Consider the following 21,913-nt stretch of genomic DNA (forward strand, 5'->3'; position numbering starts at 1 on the left):
AATAATTACTGTATACATGCATGATGTAATTATCTATGTCAAATACAGTGTATATAGGTTGAAAGCACAGTATGTTGAAAGCACTGTATGAGTATCCTTAACCTTGCCAACAGACAAAGAGCTATGAATGGATCAGTGGTTCACCAATCAGAGCCTTGCTTGGCAACCATAACAAGACCTGATGTGTAATGAATTTGTCTTTGGACATATAAATGTTCTTGCAATGTTCCCATGAAATGTGTCTAGAATGTTAATATATTATGTTCTGTGTATGTTTGGTGATATGTTGATGGAATATTCTCTTAACCCACAAAAAACTGGACACATGAATGTTCTTGCAACATTCCCATTCCCGTGTCTAGAACATTAATATCTTAAGTTCTGAGAACATGGTCCCACGTTCTGGGTAAGTTCTATTTGACATTAAGGGAATGGTCTCCTGGAAATGATAGTTAATGACCAAATGAGACTCGAAAAGGAATGTTCTCTAAAGTTGTGGGAATGTTTGTTGTCAGCTGGGAAAAGCCGACTGCAAATGTAGTAGTATGCTTGTCAGGTTATTATTATGTTTTCATGCAATTCATAAACAATATAAAAATAACACACCAAATAAAAAACAAATAGTTTGTTTATAAATAGTATATTGATCTATGGCTGTGTAAATGTATATAGCCATGTTGTATCCATTGAATTAGGCTTACCAGATGATTGTACAGTAGGCTACACACACCTCTATGCACAACACGAAAGGTGCAGCACGAGGAAATCCAGCGCACGCCTAGATCCTGTTGATCTAACCCATGTGAAATAAAAAGACTGCTCAGAAGTGAGTGATATACTGCAGGGGGACTGGTTGACAATTACATTGGTACAGTCGTGGCCAAAAGTTTTAAAAATGACACAAATATTAATTTTCACCAAGTTTGCTGCTTCAGTGTCTTTAGATATTTTTGTCAGATGTTACTATGGAATACTGAAGTATAATTACAAGCATTTCATAAGTGTCAAAGGCTTTTATTGACAATTACATGAAGTTGATGCAAAGAGTCAATATTTGCAGTATTGACCCTTCTTTTTCAAGACCTCTGCAATCTGCGCTGGCATGCTGTCAATTAACTTCTGGGCCACATCCTGACTAATGGCAGCCCATTCTTGCATAATCAATGCTTGGAGTTTGTCAGAATTTGTGGGGTTTTGTTTTTCCACCTGCCTCTTGAGGCTTGACCACAAGTTCTCAATGGGATTAAGGTCTGGGGAGTTTCTTGGCCATGGACCCAAAATATCGATGTTTTGTTCCCCGAGCCACTTAGTTATCACTTTTGCCTTATGGCAAGGTGCTCCATCATGCTGGAAAAGGCATTGTTCGTCACCAAACTGTTCCTGGATGGTTGGGAGAAGTTGCTCTCGGAGGATGTGTTGGTACCATTCTTTATTCATGGCTGTGTTCTTAGGCAAAATTGTGAGTGAGCCCACTCCCTTAGCTGAGAAGCAACCTCACACATGAATGGTCTCAGGATGCTTTACTGTTGGCATGACACAGGGCTGATGGTAGCGCTCACCTTGTCTTCTCCAGACAAGCTTTTTTCCGGATGCCCCAAACAATCGGAAAGGGGATTCATCAGAGAAAATGACTTTACCCCAGTTCTCAGCAGTCCAATCCCTGTACCTTTTGCAGAATATCAGTCTGTCCCTGATGTTTTTCCTGGAGAGAAGTGGCTTCTTTGCTGCCCTTCTTGACACCAGGCCATCCTCCAAAAGTCTTCGCCTCACTGTGCGTGCAGATGCACTCACACCTGCCTGCTGCCATTCCTGAGCAAGCTCTGTACTGGTGGTGCCCCAATCCCGCAGCTGAATCAACTTTAGGAGACGTCCTGGCGCTTGCTGGACTTTCTTGGACGCCCTGAAGCCTTCTTCACAACAATTGAACCGCTCTCCTTGAAGTTCGTGATGATCCGATAAATGCTTGATTTAGGTGCAATCTTACTGGCAGCAATATCCTTGCCTGTGAAGCACTTTTTGTGCAAAGCAATGATGACGGCACGTGTTTCCTTCCAGGTAACCATAGTTGACAGAGGAACAACAATGATTCCAAGCGCCACCCTCCTTTTGAAGCTTCCAGTCTGTTATTCAAACTCAATCAGCATGACAGAGTGATCTCCAGCTTTGTCCTCGTCAACACTCACACCTGTGTAAATGAGAGAATCACTGACATGATGTCAGCTGGTCCTTTTGTGGCAGGGCTGAAATGCAGTGGAAATGTTTTTTTGGGATTCAGTTCATTTGCATGGCAAAGAGGGACTTTGCAATTAATTGCAATTCATCTGATCACTCTTTATAACATTCTGGAGTATATGCAAATTGCCATCATACAAACTGTGGCAGACTTTGTGAAAATTAATATTTGTGTCATTCTCAAAACTTTTGGCGACGACTGACGCAGCTTTGAGCGTTTTTTTACAGATTTTTACAGATGGCTCCAAGCACCCAGATAGTTGTCGTACAGGAGCGAGCGTTTACATTCCTGAACTTGATGTGGAGATAGATAGGCCTATGTTGAAGACTAACAGATTAACTGTCTGTATACTCAGTTCAACTGTTGACAATAGTAGCTGCCCTCCAGTGAGTGGAGGACCCTCAACCTGTCAGAATTGTAGGATGCTCAGATTCCCTGTCTGTATTGAATATAATCTAATAGGAATTACCTACTATTGGAGGCATTAGTGTTATTATGGAGAATTGAGAGACTGGGTGTATTAGTGCGATTCTGCTGGGTCCCAGCCCACTTGGGAGTGGGTGTAACAGATGTCCAGCAAAGACTGGTCTCGGCACCAGCGTAACAGATGTGATCGTACTTCATACGATCACGAAATAACTGAATAGGGCAGGGAGTTAATGTGACCATTACAATAAGAGCATGCAAGCTAACTCCATCTTACAGCAATAACATGCAAAAGCACATCCCACAAAGCCCCCAATATCTAACAGGTATCATATCCAACATACTGTATATATATCAAATCAATTCAAATTGTAGTTGTCACATGCGCTGAATACAACATGTGTAGACCTTACATTGAAATGCTTACTTACAAGCCTTTAACCAACAATGCGGTTTAAAGAAAAATACGTGTTAAGAAAGTATTTACAAAAAATAAACTGAAGTAAAAAATAAATAACAGATCAACGTTAAAATAACAGTAATGAGGCTATATACAGGGGGTGCCGGTACAGAGTTAGTCGAGGTAATATGCACATGTAGGTAAAGTGACTATGCATAGCTAATAAACAGGAGGGGTCAAATGCGCCTCTTCACTGCTGACATTGAGACTGGTGTTTTGAGACTGGTGTTTTGCGGGTACTATTTAATGAAGTTGCCAGTTGAGGACATGTGAGGTGTCTGTTTCTCAAACTAGACACTCTAATGTACTTGTCCTCTTGCTCAGTTGTGCAACGGGGCCTCCCACTCCTCTTTCTATTCTGGTTAGAGCCAGTTTGCGCTGTTCTGTGAAGGGAGTAGTACACAGTTTTGTATGACTTCTTCAGTTTCTGGGCAATTTCTCACATGGAATAGCCTTCATTTCTCAGAACAAGAATAGACTAACGAGTTTCAGAACAAAGTTCTTTGTTTCTAGCCATTTTGAGTCTTTAATCGAACCCACACCCACACGCGGTAAAATGGCGCTGGAAGAAATAGCAGCCGTTTTACGGGCGCACAACCAAATGTGCTATTATGTGTTTTTTTTCATGTTATTTGTAACTTATTTTGTACATTATGCTTCTGCAACCGTATCTTATGTCAAAAAATAGCTTCTAGATATCAGGACAGCGATCACTCACCTCGGATTAGACAATGATTTTTTCTTCAACAAGCAAGACGCACAGGACATTCTCCAAACACCCGACAGGGCCAACATCCCCGTTATTTGCAAGAGGAAGAAACGCAGGTAAAGGGGACACAGAGCAGGATGCCTCGTGAGGCCCCGCAGAAGGCGAGTGGGAAAGCTGCCGTTACCGTCATTAGTACTCGCCAACGTGTAATCATTGGACAATAAATTAGACGAGGTACGATCACAAATATCCTACCAACGGTACATCAAAAACTGTAATATCCTATGTTTCACAGAATCGTGGCTGAATGACAACATGAATATTCAGCTAGCGGGACATACGCTGCACCGGTAAGATAGAACAGCAAGACGAAGGGGGGCGGACTGTGCATATTTGAAAACAATAGCTGGTGCACGAAATCTGAGGAAGTCTCTAGATTTTGCTCGCCTAAAGTATAGTATATTGTCATAAATTGCAGGCCACACTACTTGCCTAGAGAGTTTTCAGCTATACTTTTCGTGGCTGTTTATTTACTACCACAGGCAGATGCTGGCACTAAGACCGCATTCAGTCAGCTGTATTAGGAAATAAGCAAACAGGAAACCACTCACCCAGAGGCGGCGCTTCTAGTGGCCGGAGACTTTAATGCAGGGAAACTTAAATAGGTTCTACCAAATTTCTATGAACATAATAAATGTGCAACCAGAGGGAAGGAAATTCTAGATCACCTGTACTCCACACACAGAGACGCGTACAAAGCTCTCCCTCGCCCTCCATTTGGTAAATCTGACTACAAGTCTATCCTCCTGAATCCTATTTACAAGCAAAAATTAAAGCAGGAAGCACCAGTGACTCAGTCTATAAAAAAGTGGTCAGATGAAGCAGATGCTAAACTACAGGACTGTTTTGCTATCACAGACTGGAACATGTTCCGGGATTCTTCCGATGGCATTGAGGAGTACACCACATCAGTCAATGGCTTTATCAATAAGTGCATCGAGGACGTCGTTGTTACGGAGCCTAGTTGATAGGTAATCGACTAGCCGGACTGTTCCCCGGACTCCGCGTGTAGGGATTTGTACAATGCATGAACAAGGCTATTGAACTAGACATTGGTGTCTGTCTTTATTACTTTATCCAATATATCATACTGAAACATGGTATCAGAAGTGGCTCGAAAACCACACGTTTGTTATTTTTGTAGCTAAGTACAGTATAGGCGCAGTTACGTTCCATATGCGAACACACGCCGATTCCTACTCACAACACTGATCAACTAGTTGTTAGCTGGTTAGGTACACTTTGAAGTGGATGAGAGCATCACTCCAGTCCAGTGTGCTCCTCGCAATGTGCCCATTGCAATGAAAGTGGCTGTGAAGGCCCAGCTGGACAAGTATGAGGCCGATGGCCACATGACATCTGTGACCGAACCAACTGACTGGATCAGCAATATGGTCATAGTGAAAAAACCAGAGAAGCTGAGGGTCTGCATCGACCCAAAGCATCTGAACCAAGCACTGAAACGATCCCACTACATCATGCCGACACTAGAGGATGTCCTCTACAAGCTTCCCAAGGCCAGGATTTTCACCTTGGTGGATGCCCGAGATGCATTCCTTCAATGCAAGCTGGACGAAGAAAGCAGCTTCACGACTACCTTCTGGACCCCCTGGGGTCGGAAACGCTGGATCAAGCTCCCGTTTGGTGTCTCAGTGGCACCTGAGGTATACCAACGCAAGCAGCACGAGTTACTGGCTGGGCTCAAGGGCATTGAACCCATCGCCGATGATGTCCTGATCGTAGGCTGTGGTGACACAGACGATGAAGCAGAACGCGACCACGATGTGAAGCTCCTGGCACTGATGGAGCGCTGTCGATCAGTTAAGCTTCGTCTTGGCCTGAAGAAGCTACAGTTCAAGGTGAAAGACGTTCACTTCCATGGCCACATTCTTTCAGCAAAAGGCCTGAAGCCACACCCAGACAAGGTCCGAGCGATCCTCGACATGCCAAACCCATCTGATGCAAAAGGAGTACAGCGTCTCATCGGTTTTGCAAACTATCTTGCAAAGTTCATGCCACACCTATCAGCAGTCTGTGAGCCTCTGAGCCGGTTGCTGGACAAAGACACACCATGGCACTGGCTACCCAAGCACGAGGCCGCGGTGCAGGAGATGAAATCTCTGGCTTCATCCATGCCAGTGTTGCGCTACTACGACGTCACGAAGCCTGTCACAATCCAGAGCAACTCCAGCCAAAGGGGACTTGGATGCTGCCTTATGCAGGAAGGCCAACCCGTTGCGTTTGCCTCGAGAGCGCTCACCCCCACCGAACAGAACTATGCACAAATTGAGAAAGAGTGCCTCAGCATCGTCTTCTCCTGCCAGCGATTCCATCACTACTTATATGGTCGAGAGCTGGTCACCGCTGAAACTGACCACAAACCACTCATTGCCATATTCAGTAAACCTCTCCTCAACGCGCCCAAGAGGCTTCAAAGCATGCTCCTGACTCTGCAAAACTACAGCCTGAAGGTCATTTACAAGCCAGGACCAGAGATGTACATCAGCGACACACTGAGCAGGGCAACGGCACAATGTACAGGCAGAGGCACTGCCTATCAGCGGCAGGCCATCTGTTCGCTACAGCAGGAACAACAAGATGTTCAACAGATCAATCAGGCAGACTACTTAAACGTCACAGATCACCGCCTAGCCCAGATCAGGCAACACACTGACAAGGACGAACACCTACAATCACTGAAGTCCATGGCTCTCGCAGGTTGGCCATACCTGAAAGAGGAGACACCTTTCACAGTGAGAGAATACTGGACCTTTCGAGATGACATCAGCGTGCAAAATGGCGTCTTGTTCAGAGGTCAGAAGGTCATTATTCCCAAATCACTACGTCCAGAGATGCTTACCCGCATACACTCCAGTCACGTTGGAGGTGACGCATGTTACCGCCAGGCTCGTGAAACATTATACTGGCCAAACATGCAAGCAGAAATTAAAGACTTTGTCAGCAACTGTACCACGTGCAACGAGTACGCTCATGAACAGCAAAAGGAAACCATGATGTCACACGAACTGCCCACAAGGGCCTGGCAAATTGTCAGCATGGACTTATTCAGCCACAGACAAAAGGACTATCTTCTCATTGTTGATCACTACTCTGACTTTTGGGAAATTGAACTGCTCCCTGACATGTCTGCAGAGACGGTCATAAAGCGCTGCAAGGCGCAGTTTGCCAGGCAAGGTCAGCCTGACAAGGTAATCACGGACAATGGCCCACAATTCACTGCACAGTTCAAGCGTTTCGCCTCAGAATGGGAGTTTGACCATGTGACCTCCTCTCCAAGACACCCAAAAGCAAATGGCAAGGCAGAGTCAGCTGTCAAAATTGCAAAAAACCTTTTAAGCAGGGCCACGCGCGACAGCAACGACCCATGGAAAGCGATCTTACAGTGGAGGAACACACCCACCGAAAACATGGACAGCAGCCCAGCACAACGCCTTCTGTCCAGACGTCTGAAGACTACCATCCCCGTAGCTAACAAGCTACTTGAGCCCTGCGTCATGGTTGGCGTCACGGACAAACTGCGTCGCAGAAAGCAGCTCGCTAAGTGCTTCTACGACCGGACTGCTCGAGACCTACCAGAGCTGGAGGTGGGTGAAGCGATAAGGATGAAACCGCTGCCGGGAGACCACACAGGACTTTGGAGGCTGGGCACGTGCCTACAGAGAGTTGCACCACGCTCTTACCTGGTGGATATTGATGGCTCCTTCTATCGTCGCAATCGGGTGGATCTGCGCGTAGCAGAGCAGACAAACCAGAACACGCCATACACTCACCTAGATGAGCTGGATCACAGTCCAGGCCTAAGGGTAAGAGGTGCAGAATTGAGACATGAGCCAACTGAAGGTGAGGCTTCTACCCCACCAAGCTCTCCAGCTCGTGGCTCTAATCCTACCCCTGTCAGAGCCCATACTTACTCACGGGTGGGTCGGCTGTGCAAGCCACCGGACAGGCTTACTCTGTAAGCAAGAGACTGTGTTAATTTGTCCTCCTGTTTATAAAAATAAAATAAAAAAAATAAAAAAAATAAATACATTTAAAAAGAAAGGAAGATGACAACTGAAGTAAAAGAAAATGTCATGCGTTTTTAATTGTTATGACTTGATTGTTAAGAATTTAATGTTATGCTGTTATGTTTGCACTTTCTATTGAAAAGGATGATGTTACGGAGTCTAGTTGATAGGTAATCGACTAGCCGGACTGTTCCCCGGACTCCGCGTGTAGGGATTTGTACAATGCATGAACAAGGCTATTGAACTAGACGTTGGTGTCTGTCTTTATTACTTTATCCAATATATCATACTGAAACAGTCGTCCCCACAGTGACTGTACGTACATACCCCAACCAGAAGCCATGGATTACAGGCAACATTCGCACTGAGCTAAAGGGCAGAGCTGCCGCTTTCATGGTGCGGGACTCTAACCGGGAAGCTTACAAGAAATCCTGCTATGCCCTGTGACGAACCATCAAACAGGCAATGCGTCAATACAGGGCTAAGATTGAATCATACTACTCCGGCACTGACGCTCGTCTTATGTGGCAGGGCTTGCAAACTATTACAGACTACCAAGGGAAGCACAGTTCTGAGCTGCCCGGTGACACGAGCCTACCAGATGAGCTAAATCACTTCTATGCTCGCTTCGAGGCAAGCAGCACTGAGGCATGCATGAGAGCATCAGCTGTTCCGGACGACTGTGTGATCACGCTCTCCGTAGCCGACGTGAATAAGACCTTTAAAAAGGTCAACATACACAAGGCTGCGGGGCCAGAACGATTACCAGGACGTGTGCTCCGGGCATGTGCTGACCAACTGGCAGGTGTCTTCACTGATGTCCCTGATTGAGTCTGTAATACCAACATGTTTCAAGCAGACCACCATAGTCCCTGTGCCCAAGAACACAAAGGCAACCTGCCTAAATGACTACAGACCCTTAGCACTCACATCCGCAGCCATGAAGTGCTTTGAAAGGCTGGTAATGGCTCACATCAACACCATTATCCCAGAAACCCTAGATCCACTCCAATTTGCATACCGCCCAAACAGATCCACAGATGATGCAATCTCTATTGCACTCCACACAGCCCTTTCCCACCTGGACAAAAGGAACACTAATGTGAGAATGCTATTCATTGACTACAGCTCAGCGTTCAACACCATAGTCCCCTCAAAGCTCATCACTAAGCTAAGGATCCTGGGACTAAATGCCTCCCTCTGCAACTGGATCCTGGAATTCCTGACAGGCCGCCCCCGGTGGTGAAGGTAGGTAGCAACACGTCTGCCACACTGATCCTCAACACTGGAGCCCCCCAGGGGTGCGTGCTCAGGCCCCACCTGTACTCCCAGTTCACCCACGACTGCATGGCCAGACACGACTCCAACACCATCATTAAGTTTGCAGACGACACAACAGTGGTAGGCCTGATCACCGACAACGACGAGACGGCCTATAGGGAGGAGGTCAGAGACCTGGCCAGATGGTGCCAGAATAACAACCTATCACTCAATGTAACCAAGACTAAGGAGATGATTGTGGACTACAGGAAAAGGAGGACCGAGTACGCCCCCATTCTCATCAACGGGGCTGTAGTGGAGCAGGTTGAGAGCTTCAAGTTCCTTGGTGTCCACATCACCAACAAACTAGAATGGTCCAAACACACCAAGACAGTCGTGAAGAGGTCACGACAAATCCCATTCCCCCTCAGGAAACTAAAAAGATTTGGCATGGGCCCTCAGATCTTCAAAAGGTTCTAAAGCTGCAACATCGAGAGCATCCTGACTGGTTGCATCACTGCCTGGTACGGCAATTGCTCGGCCTCCGACCGCAAGGCACTACAGAGGGTAGTGCGTATGGCCCAATACATCACTGGGGCTAAGCTCTCATCTCATCCTTCTAGACCTATCTGCTGCCTTTGATACTGTGAACCATCAGATCCTCCTCTCCACCCTCTCCGAGTTGGGCATCTCCGGCGCGGCCCACGCTTGGATTGCGTCCTACCTGACAGGTCGCTCCTACCAGGTGGCGTGGCGAGAATCTGTCTCCGCACCACGTGCTCTCACCACTGGTGTCCCCCAGGGCTCTGTTCTAGGCCCCTCCTATTCTCACTATACACCAAGTCACTTGGCTCTGTCATATCCTCACATGGTCTCTCCTATCATTGCTATGCAGACGACACACAATTAATCTTCTCCTTTCCCCCTTCTGATAACCAGGTGACGAATCGCATCTTTGCATGTCTGGCAGACATATCAGTGTGGATGACGGATCACCACCTCAAGCTGAACCTCAGCAAGACGGAGCTGCTCTTCCTCCCGGGGAAGGACTGCCTGTTCCATGATCTTGCCATCACGGTTGACAACTCCATTGTGTCCTCCTCCCAGAGTGCTAAGAACCTTGGCGTGACCCTGGACAACACCCTGTCGTTCTCCACTAACACCAAGGCGGTGGCCCGATCCTGTAGGTTCATGCTCTACAACATTCGCAGAGCACGACCCTGCCTCACACAGGAAGCGGCGCAGGTCCTAATCCAGGCACTTGTCATCTCCCATCTGGATTACTGCAACTCGCTGTTGGCTGGGCTCCCTGCCTGTGCCATTAAACCCCTACAACTCATCCAGAACGTCACAGCCCGTCTGGTGTTCAACCTTCCCAAGTTCTCTCACGTCACCCCGCTCCTCCGCTCTCTCCACTGGCTTCCAGTTGAAGCTCGCATCCGCTACAAGACCATGGTGCTTGCCTACGGAGCTGTGAGGGGAACGGCACCTCCGTACCTTCAGGCTCTGATCAGGCCCTACACCCAAACAAGGGCACTGCGTTCATCCACCTCTGGCCTGCTCCCCTCCCTACCTCTGAGGAAGCACAGTTCCCGCTCAGCCCAGTCAAAACTGTTCGCTGCTCTGGCACCCCAATGGTGGAACAAGCTCCCTCACGACGCCAGGACAGCGGAGTCAATCACCACCTTCCGGAGACACCTGAAACCCCACCTCTTTAAGGAATACCTAGGATAGGATATAGTAATCCTTCTAACCCCCCCCCCCCTTAAAAGATTTAGATGTACTATTGTAAAGTGGTTGTTCCACTGGATATCATAAGGTGAATGCACCAATTTGTAAGTCGCTCTGGATAAGAGCGTCTGCTAAATGACTTAAATGTAAATGTAAATGTAAGCTGCCTGCCATCCAGGACCTCTACACAAGGCGGTGTCAGAGGAAGTCCTTAAAAATTGTCAAAGACCCCAGCCACCCCAGTCATAGACTGATCTCTCTACTACCGCATGGCAAACGGTACCGGAGTGCCAAGTCTATTACAAAAAGGCTTCTCAACAGTTTTTACCCCCAAGCCATAAGAGTCCTGAACAGGTAATCAAATGGTTACCCGGACTATTTGCATTGGATTAGTTAACACAACGTGCCATTGGAACACAGCAGTGACGGTTGCTGATAATGTGCCTCTGTACGCCTACGTAGATATTCAATTAATAAATCAGCCGTTTCCAGGTACAATAGTCACTTACAACATGAACAATGTCTACACTGTATTTCTGATAAATTTGATGTGATTTTAATGGACAAAAAAACATGCTTTTCTTTCAAAAACAAGGACATTTCTAATTGACCCAAAACTTCTGAACGGTAGTGTGTGTATACAGTTGAAGTGAGAAGTTTACATACACTTAGGTTGGAGTCATTAAAACTCGTTTTTCAACCACTCCACAAATTTCTTGTTAACAAACTATAGTTTTGGCAAGTCGGTTAGGACATCTACTTTGTGCATGACACAAGTCATTTTTCCAACAATTGTTTAGAGACAGATTATTTCACTTATAATTCACTATATCACAATTCCAGTGGGTCAGAAGTTTACAAACACTAAGTTGACTGAGCCTTTAAACAGCTTGGAAAATTTCAGAAAATGATCTCATGGCTTTAGAAGCTTCTGATAGGCTAATTGACCTAATTTGAGTCAATTGGAGGTGTACCTGTGGATGTATTTCAAGGCCTACCTTCAAACTCAGTGTCTCTTTGCTTGACATCATGGGAAAATCTAAAGAAATCAGCCAAGAACTCTGGTTCATTCTTGGGAGCAATTTCCAAACGCCCGAAGGTACCACGTTCATCTGTACAAACAATAGTACGCAAGTATAAACACCATGGGACCACGCAGCTGTCATACCGCTCAGGAAGAAGACGTGTTCTGTCTCCTCGAGATGAAAGTACTTTGGTGCGAAAAGTGCAAATCAATCCCAGAACAACAGCAATGGACCTTGTGAAGATGCTGGAGGAAACAGGTACAAAAGTATCTATATCCACAGTAAAACAAGTCCTATGTCGACATAACCTGAAAGGCCTATCAGCAAGGAAAAAGCCACTACTCCAAAACTGCCATTAAAAAGCCAGACTACGGTTTGCAACTGCATATGGGGACAAAGATTATACTTTTTGGAGAAATGTCCTCTGGTCTGATGAAACAAAAATAGAACTGTTTGGCCATAATGACCATCGTTATGTTTGGAGGAAAGATGCTTGCAAGCCGAAGAACACCATCCCAAGCGTGAAGCACGGGGGTGGCAGCATCAAAAATAGAACTGTTTGGCCATAATGACCATCGTTATGTTTGGAGGAAAAATGCTTGCAAGCCAAAGAACACCATCCCAAGCGTGAAGCACGAGGGTGGCGGCATCATGTTGTGGGGTTGATTTGCTGCAGAAGGGACTGGTGCTCTTCCCAAAATAGATTGCATCATGAGGGACGGAAATTATGTGGATATAAAGTCAAGGTATTGGAGTGGCCATCACAAAGCCCTGACCTCAATCCAATAGAACATTTGTGGGCAACTTATTGTGGGAAGCTTGTGTTAGGCTACCCGAAACATTTGACCGAAGTTAAACAATTTAAAGGCAATGCTACCAAATACTAATTGAGTGCATGTAAACCTCTGACCCACTGGGAAAGTGATTTAATAAATAAAAGCTGAAATAAATCATTCTCTCTACTATTATTCTGACATTTCACATTCTGAAAATAAAGTGGTGATCCTAACTGGATTTTTACTTGGATTAAATGTCAGGAATTGTGAAAAACGGAGTTTAAATGTATTTGGCTAAGGTGTATGTAAACTTCTGACTTGAACTAATATATATATAGTGAGCGGACCAAGTAATTTGGTGTCACACTAAAGCGGAAAGGTGGAATAAATGAGTCAGGAGTAGGTTTTCTTGATTGAACACAGTTCTCTATTGAGGGATTTCTGACAATACAAACACTCCAACACAGTCAATGAGAATCTCCCAAGGAACAACATATATATTCTTTAGATGACACAGGATCACAAGACAATTATCTTTAAACTATAACAACAATCACAGATTTGTCACCGTCTTAATGGCTCTTCTTGGATAGCACCTCTCTCTCAGTAGCCATTCTCCAGAGATAGTTTATCTTCCCCCCCTTCTTGCTGGTTCCATCCTCTCTCTTATAGGGGAAAGAGAATATCTCATTAGTACTGTCAGCTGTGCTTAATTGCCTCTGGTTTCCTTGTCTCACATGCCATGTTGGGCTACTATCCGTGTGAGCCCAGCCTGCCCTCTGGTGGTCCTTCCACTATATATATGTATATATACCTTATTTAGAGAAGTATTCAGACCCTTTGCTATGAGACTCAAAGTTTACATTGATCATCCTTGAGTTGCTACAACTTGATTGCAGTCCACCTGTAGTACTTTCAATTGATTGAACATGATTTGAAAAGGCACTCACCTGTCTATAGAAGGTCCCACAGAGCAAAAACCAAGCCATGAGGTCGAAGGAATTGTCCGTAGAGCTCCAAGACAGGATTGTGTTGAGGCACAGATCTGGGGAAGGGTACCAAAACATTTCCGCAGCTTTGAAGGTCCCCAAGAACACAGTGGCCTCCATCATTCTTAAATGGAAGAAGTTTGGAACCACCAAGACTCTTCCTAGAGCTGGCCGCCCGGCCAAACTGAGCAATCGGGGGAGAAGGGTCTTGGTCAGGGAGGTGAAGATGGGAGAACCTTCCAGAAGGACAACCATCTCTGCAGCACTCCACCAATCAGGCCTTTATGGTAGAGTGGCCAGAAGGAAGCCACTCCTCAGTAAAAGGCACATGACAGCCCGCTAGGAGTTTGCTAAAAGGCAACTAAAGACTCTCAAACCATGAGAAATAAGATTCTCTGGTCTGATGAAACCAGGCTGAACTCTTCGGCCTGAATGCCAAGCATCAAGAAAACCTGGCATAATCTGCACGGTGAAGCATTGGGGTAGCAACATCATGCTGTGAGGATGTTTTTCAGCGGCAGGGACTGGGAGACTAGTGAGGATCGAGGGAAAGATGAATTTAGCAAAGTACAGAGAGATCCTTGATGAAAACCTGCTCCAGAGCACTCAGGACCTCGGATTCGAGGGAATGGCAATGCTACCATTCCTTCTGCAAGGCAATCAAACAAGCTTAGCGTCAGTATAGAGACAAAGTAGAGTCGCAATTCAACAGCTCAGACACTCTTACTCTTCTCACTTTGCTTGGTGAGGTAGATTGCTGCTATAACTTTATGACCCTTTGCATACCTAACCATTTCCTTGGCTCTCTTGTAGAGTGTATCCATTGTGACTATTAAAACCTTCCCCAACCAGAAACCGTGGATTGATGGCAGCATTTGCGCAAAACTGAAAGCGCGAACCACTGCTTTTACTCAGGGCAAGGCGACCGGAAACATGACCGAATGCAAACAGTGTAGCTATTCCCTCCGCAAGGCAATCAAACAAGCTAAGCTTCAGTATAGAGACAAAGTAGAGTCGCAATTCAACGGCTCAGACACGAGAGGTAAGTGGCAGGGTCTACAGTCAATCATGGACTACAAAAAGAAAACCAGCCCCGTTGCGAACCACGTTGTCTTTCTCCCAGACAAACTAAACAACTTCTTTGCTCGCTTTGAGGACAATACAGTGCCACCGACACGGCCTGTTACCAAAACCTGTGGGCTCTCCTTCACTGCAGCCAACGTGAGTAAAACATTTAAACGTGTTAACCCTTGCAAAGCTGCCGGCCCAGACGGCATCCCTAGCCGTGTCCTCAGAGCATGCACAGACCAGCTGGCTGGTGTGTTTACGGACATATTCAATCAATCCTTATCCCAGTCTGCTGTTCCCACATGCTTCAAGAGGGCCACCATTGTTCCTGTTCCCAAGAAAGCTAAGGTAACTGAGCTAAATGAATATCTCCCCATAGCACTCACTTCCGTCATCATGAAGTGCTTTGAGAGACTAATCAAGGATCATATCACCTCCATCCTACCTGACACCCTAGAGCCACTCCAATTTGCTTACCGCCCCAATAGGTCCACAGACGATGCAATCGCAATCACACTGCTCACTGCCCTAACCCATCTGGACAAGGGGAATACCTAAGTAAGAATGCTGTTCATCGACTACGGCTCAGTATTTAACACCATAGTACCCTCCAAACTCGTCATTAAGCTCGAGACCCTGGGTCTCGACCCCGCCCTGTGCAAATGGGTCCTGGACTTCCTGACGGGCCGCCCCCAGGTGGTGAGGGTAGGAAACAACATCTCCACCCTGCTGATCCTCAACACTGGGGCCCCACAAGGGTGCATTCTCAGCCCTCTCCTGTACTCCCTGTTTACCCATGACTGCGTGGCCATGGGTGAGACGACACTACAGTGGTAGGCTTGATTACCAACAACGACAAGACGGCCTACAGGGAGGAGGTGAGGGCCCTCGGAGTGTGGTGTCAGGAAAATAATCTCACACTCAATGTAAACAAAACAAAGGACATGATCGTGGACTTCAGGAAACAGCAGAGGGAGCAGCCCCCTATCCACATCGACGGGACAGTAGTGGAGAAAGTGCAAAGTTTTATGTTCCTCGGCGTACACATCACAGACAAACTGAAATGGTCCACCCACACAGACAGCGTGGTGAAGAAGGCGCAGCAGTGCCTCTTCAACCTCAGGAGGCTGAAGAAATTCGGCTTGCTACCAAAAACACTCACAAACTTTTACAGATGCACAATCGAGAGCATCCTGTCGGTCTGTATCACTGCCTGCTATGGCAACTGCTCCGCCCACAACCGTAAGGCTCTCCAGAGGGTAGTGAGGTCTGCACAACGCATCACCAGGGGCAAACTACCTGTCCTCCAGGACACCTACACCACCCAATGTCACAGGAAGGCCAAAAAGATCATCAAGGACAACAACCATCTGAGCCACTGCCTGTTCACCCCGCTATCATCCAGAAGGCGAGGTCAGTACAGGTGCATCAAAGCTGGGACCGAGAGACGTGAAAAACAGCTTCTATCTCAAGGCCATCAGACTGTTAAACAGCCATCACTAACATTGAGTGGTTGCTGCCAACATACTGACTCAAATCTCTAGCCACTTTAATAATAAAAAATTGGACGTAATAAATGTATCACTAGCCACTTTAAACAATGCCACTTTATATAATGTTTACATACCCTACATTACTCATCTCATATGTATATACTGTACTCTATACCATCTACTGCATCTTGCTTATGCAGTTCGGCCATCGCTCATCCATATATTTTTATGTACATATTCTTATTCATTCCTTTACACTTGTGTGTATAAGGTAGTTGTTGTGAAATTGTTAGATTAATTGTTAGATATTACTGCATGGTTCGAACTAGAAGCACTTCGCTACACTCGCATTAACATCTGCTAACCATGTGTATGTGACAAATACAATGTGGTTTGATTTGATTTGAAGGTTCACCTTCCAACAGGACAATGACCCTAATCACACAGTCAAGACAAGGCAGGAGTGGCTTCGGGACAAGAATGTCCTTCTAAAAACCTGTTTTTGATTTGTCATTATGGGCTATTGTGTGTAGATTGATGAGGGGGAAAAAACGATTTAATCAATTTTAAAATAACGTGACAAAATGTGACTGACTGGCCCGATTCGGTCTTATGTAGCAAATTTTGAAATTGTGTTTTTTACATGGGATAAAAGTTGAGACTTAGAGCTAGAAAATGGTATATCATACACTACAGTTGAAGAACAATTACAAAGTTATTCTGCTTTGAATGTTGATAAACTTGTAACCTCACTTTTGAAATGGCCCTTGAATGTTTTCCTACCTATTGGAGAGCTCTTCTTTATCTACACCCATTCATCATCGTTCACACCCTTTTAAGCTTTAGCCCCACCCATCTCTTTAAGGATTCACATGTGTGGCTATGTACTAAACAAAAGATTTCAAGACTAAAGGCTGGCTTATACTACGGGTGTGTTCGTAAATTTAATCTGGTGTGCCAGGGTGTGCTCTGGGCGTTTCTAAACTCAGAGCTCTTTGAGCATTCAGAGCGCACACTGGACGTTCTGGCCCGAAATGTAGGGTTGATCTGAGTGTTCTAACCTATCAACAGCAGTCAAGCACCCAAGCTAACTGGCTAACGTTGACTAGCTTGTTAGCTACTTCCAGACACAAATGAACTGCTCACTCTGACCATTTTACTCACCCTAACAGAGCAGGTTAGGCTGTTTTTATGTTATCCACAGCGTTGGTGACTGCAACTGTGCTGCAGGCAACAATTTAATTACGTTTTTTTGCCAACGTGTACTGACACAGGCCATATTCAACGGGTGTTGAGCGTTTGTAAATTTGTCAGATATTCTGCGCTCTGGCACACTCAGACTAGAGTGCTCTGAAATCGGAGTAGATAGCCAGAGCGAATTTACCAGCTACGTCTATCGACAGTTGTCGCAGTGACATCATAAACATTCTATTGAAATAGCTACTTGCATAGTGGAGTCTTTTGTTTAGACATGTAGCTAGCTAGCTAAACAATGAACCATAATCCCAACTCATAACGTTACTACCCTGCATGAATCTGCAGGTAGCTAACCAACTAGGTTCAGTGTTAGCCAGCTAACATTAGACTATAACTATAACTAGCAATGCAAATCGCTCTGAGATACGAATATTACTACACAGATCATACACATAACGTTGGCTAGCTAGCCAGCCAGCTAATGCCAGCCAGCTAATGTTAACAGTACACTTTAACTTGAAATGAAAATGACTTTCTGACAAAATTAGAAACATGTAATATCTGAAAATGTAGCTCGCTAGACTCTCTTACCCGTATACATGGATGGACGCTTCTCCCTCTCTGTCACGGATGCCAAGGTTGCCCTTAGTTTGAAGATGTAATCCGGAGACAGGTGTTTTATACAACAGCCTACTGTGTGTTCTCTTTTCGACTATGTCTGCATATTTGCAATCAAACGGCAGAATCTCCTTAGCTATCATACTCTAATTCCACTGATTTCAAAACTCGGTCCTCCAGAATGTGGAGATCAACACTTATGCAGTTCTACTACATGATATCTTTCAAAAAAGCAGTGTAAGAAAGGATTACCTACACATACTAACCAGCTCATATTATAGACAGAAGCGTGCTACATGGGAGACCAATCCAAACTAATCTCTCGGCATTACCAGACCACTCATTATCTCAGACAATCATGGCTAGCAGTAATGTTGCTGTTTTTTTTCCATGGCTAATCCAACTAGGCTTGTAAAAAACACACATTTATTCATATTTACAGATGGCATGCAAGTTTGTTATTAAGCCACATGAACGATCACATGTTCCAGAAGACATTTAGAAAAAAATCAGTTTACATTCAAATGGTGCTCCTGTGAAGTAGTGATGGTTGACATACGCCTAGTTTCCTGAAACAAGTCACAAATGTGGAAAAAGTCCAGGGGTCTGAATACTTTCCGAATGCACTGTGTCTGACGCTGTCTGTCCCAAAAAAATGTATATGTCATACTCTTTTTGTCCAGACAGCATTAGATTGTTGGGCTAGTAAGACAGAGGGGCGCTGTTTGGCTCACTCAGATGCTTTCTCCAGTGAGATTGAAGGAAAGTTGAAGGAAAGTTGGAGGTTGCACAATGCAGTGTTCGGATGCTGGATATATTATTTATGAACGTGTGAAGGTAACCTAATTTTTGAAGTGTTTTGTTTGACAATCAGATGAAAACATCATGACTGGTTGTGTTCATGGCACATTAACCTTTTCACACATACCAACAAATGGTACAGGGTGTATGAGTTGATATATAAAACGACACAAGATTCAAGACTTTTCAGCTAAAATTATTATATTGAATTCTTGCCACCAACAAAATGTTGAATATTTGGGCCATATAATCATCAAAGCTCTGCAGATTTTGTTGTGAGGATACAGAATCAATAGACCATTTATTTTTGTATTGCCCTCAGGTAGCCTGTTTCTGGTCTCAGGTTCAGGAAAGGCTGAAAATGTATAACATTGATCTAAAATTGACCCTAGAAATAGTACTGATGGGAGATCTGGAGAGACCGGGCCAGTCAATTACTAATATATTAATACTCTTAGTAAAAGTATTTATCTTCAACTCGCAATCTGTGGATTCTATTCAACTAGACAGATTGAAATTGTACGTTAAACATCACAGCATAGTTGAAAGATATATGTTGCGTAGAAATCCGAAGAGGGTGGCCAGCAGAGATAGGTGGGATGGGCTGAGAGTTGGGATGTGGAATTGGAGACAAGTGGGAGTGGAGTTGCTGGGCGGGGGATAGAATGATGGTCAAAGATAAAAGTATAAAAAATAAAGTAAAAATAAAACATAATGAAAAGTATGTTTGAATGAAACTGAGGGGCAGTGTTTTTACAGCCAATGACTGTTTGCCTGAGGCTGATGATATGCAGGTGTTTGTACACATGCATATACACATGCTCTCATTCAAATGCACACATACACAGACACACACACATGTAAATAGTGCCAGACATGCACTCAAACATATAGTTGGCCTTGTTATGATATTAGTTGTCCTTGATGTCCTTTGTTTTTTGCATTGTTTTCTGTTTTCCTTTGTCTTTTTTCTCTTCATTTAATTTTCTTGGTTGTTGGTGCAATGGGGGGTTCTGCGGGTTGGGGAATGGAATAATTTATATTTTTTATAAAAACATTTCTTCGGAGAGGTGGGGACTGTGGGAGGGATCTAGGATGGTTGAGGGACAGCTCTTGGGGAACTGTAGGGGGATCTTGGAGGGTTCGTGTCCCTGAGTCCCCGTTTTTGGCCTTGTGGGAGATCTGTCGAAGTGCCCTTGAGCAGGGCGTGATTACAAAGTTTTGTCCTGAATGTGACCAGTTTATTTTGGATACAATGTTCAGAAGTTGTTCAGAAGTAGCGACAGCATACACAATCATCCAAACGGAAAAAGTAGGCTATATTAGTCCTAGCGTTAACTGAGGAAAGATTGACATAACAGAAGCAGTCATATTTAGATAACTCTCGGCTGACAGAAACCACAATATGAATTAGCTAATAGCAATTACTGTTTATAATTCATCACATCACGATTGAGCTCAACATTGATCTAAATAATTGAGTAAAACACTTTCTAGAAATCGAAAGTAATCCGACGAGGGGTAGTTTCTGCACGCCGCCATGTTTGTTTTTTCGTATCAACCAAAAATAATAAGAGTAGACAAGATGAATCTGGTCTGTTTGCAGTGTTAATGTTAAAGGGGTTTGTGTCGTCTACGATCATTCACTTCCCTTCATTCACTTCCGGAAGTTTACTCGAAAGATGAGTGAACCAATCCTTCACCTCATTATAACATCTTTGGTCTGACAGACGTTTACGTGACACCCAGAATGCCTTGTATATTGTCAACAAACATGGCGCAACACATAGCTGGAAAATAGCTCGGCATTAGCTTTTTATAATCAGTACAACCTTCAAATAAGTATTTTACGCACATCATAGGTGTCCATTACAATCTATGCAATAATTGGAATGAATTATATGTCACCAGTACTTGAAAACATAAAAAAAATAAAAAAATGTGACAAATTAAATTTGATTTGACATCAGATTTCAAATAGCCTAATTACGCCAGCAAAATTGTTATTATTTCACTTACCAATTTTGCTGACGTAATTAGGCTATTTGAAATCAAATCAAATGTATTTTACTAGGCAAGTCAGTTACGAACAAATTCTTATTTACAATGACGCCCTAGGAACAGTGGGTTAACTGCCTTGTTCAGGAGGCAGAGCAACAGATTTTTACCTTGTCAGCTCGGGGATTCGATCCAGCAACCTTTCAGTTACTGGCTCTACCTGTCGCCCCGCATGCACCGAAAAAAACAGGTGTAGACCTTACCGTGAAATGCTTACTTACAAGCTCTTAACCAACAATGCAGTTCAAGAAATACAGTTAATAAAATATTTACTAAATAAACTTGGGGATAGAAGCTGTTAAGGAGCCTTTTGGTCCTAGACTTGGCGCTCTGGTACTGCTTGCCGTGCGGTAGCAGAGAGAACAGTCCATGACTTGGATGACTGGAATCTTTGACCATTTTTTGATCCTTCCTCTGACACCGCCGAGTATATAGGTCCTGGATGTCAGGAAGCTTGGCCCCAGTGATGTACTGGGCCGTACGCACTACCCTCTGCGCCTTCCGGTCAGATGCTGAGCAGTTGCCATACCAGGCGGTAATGCAACCGGTCATGATGCTCTCGATGGTGCAGCTGTAGAACTTTTTAACTATCTGGGGACCCATCACAATTCTTTTCAGTCTCCCGAGGGGGAAAAGGTGTTGTCGTGCCCTCTTCACATCTATCTTGGTGTGTTTGGACCATGATAGTTAGTTGGTGATGTGGATACCAAGGAACTTGAAATTCTTGACCCACTCCACTTCAGCCCCATCGATGTTAATGGGGCCTGTTCGGCCCTCCTTTTCCTATAGAACATGATTAGTTTCTTTGTCTTGCTCACATTGAGGGAGATGTTATCCTGGCACCACAATGCCAGGTCTCGGACCTCCTCTCTATAAGCTGTCTCATCATTGCATCATTGTCAGTGCAATGATGAGACTGTCGTCAACAAACTTAATGTGTGAACAGGGAGTACAGGAGGAGACTAAGCACTACCCTGATCC

The sequence above is a fragment of the Salmo trutta genome, chromosome 27 (assembly GCF_901001165.1).
Source record: "Salmo trutta chromosome 27, fSalTru1.1, whole genome shotgun sequence".
NCBI classification, from domain to species: Eukaryota; Metazoa; Chordata; class Actinopteri; order Salmoniformes; family Salmonidae; genus Salmo; species Salmo trutta.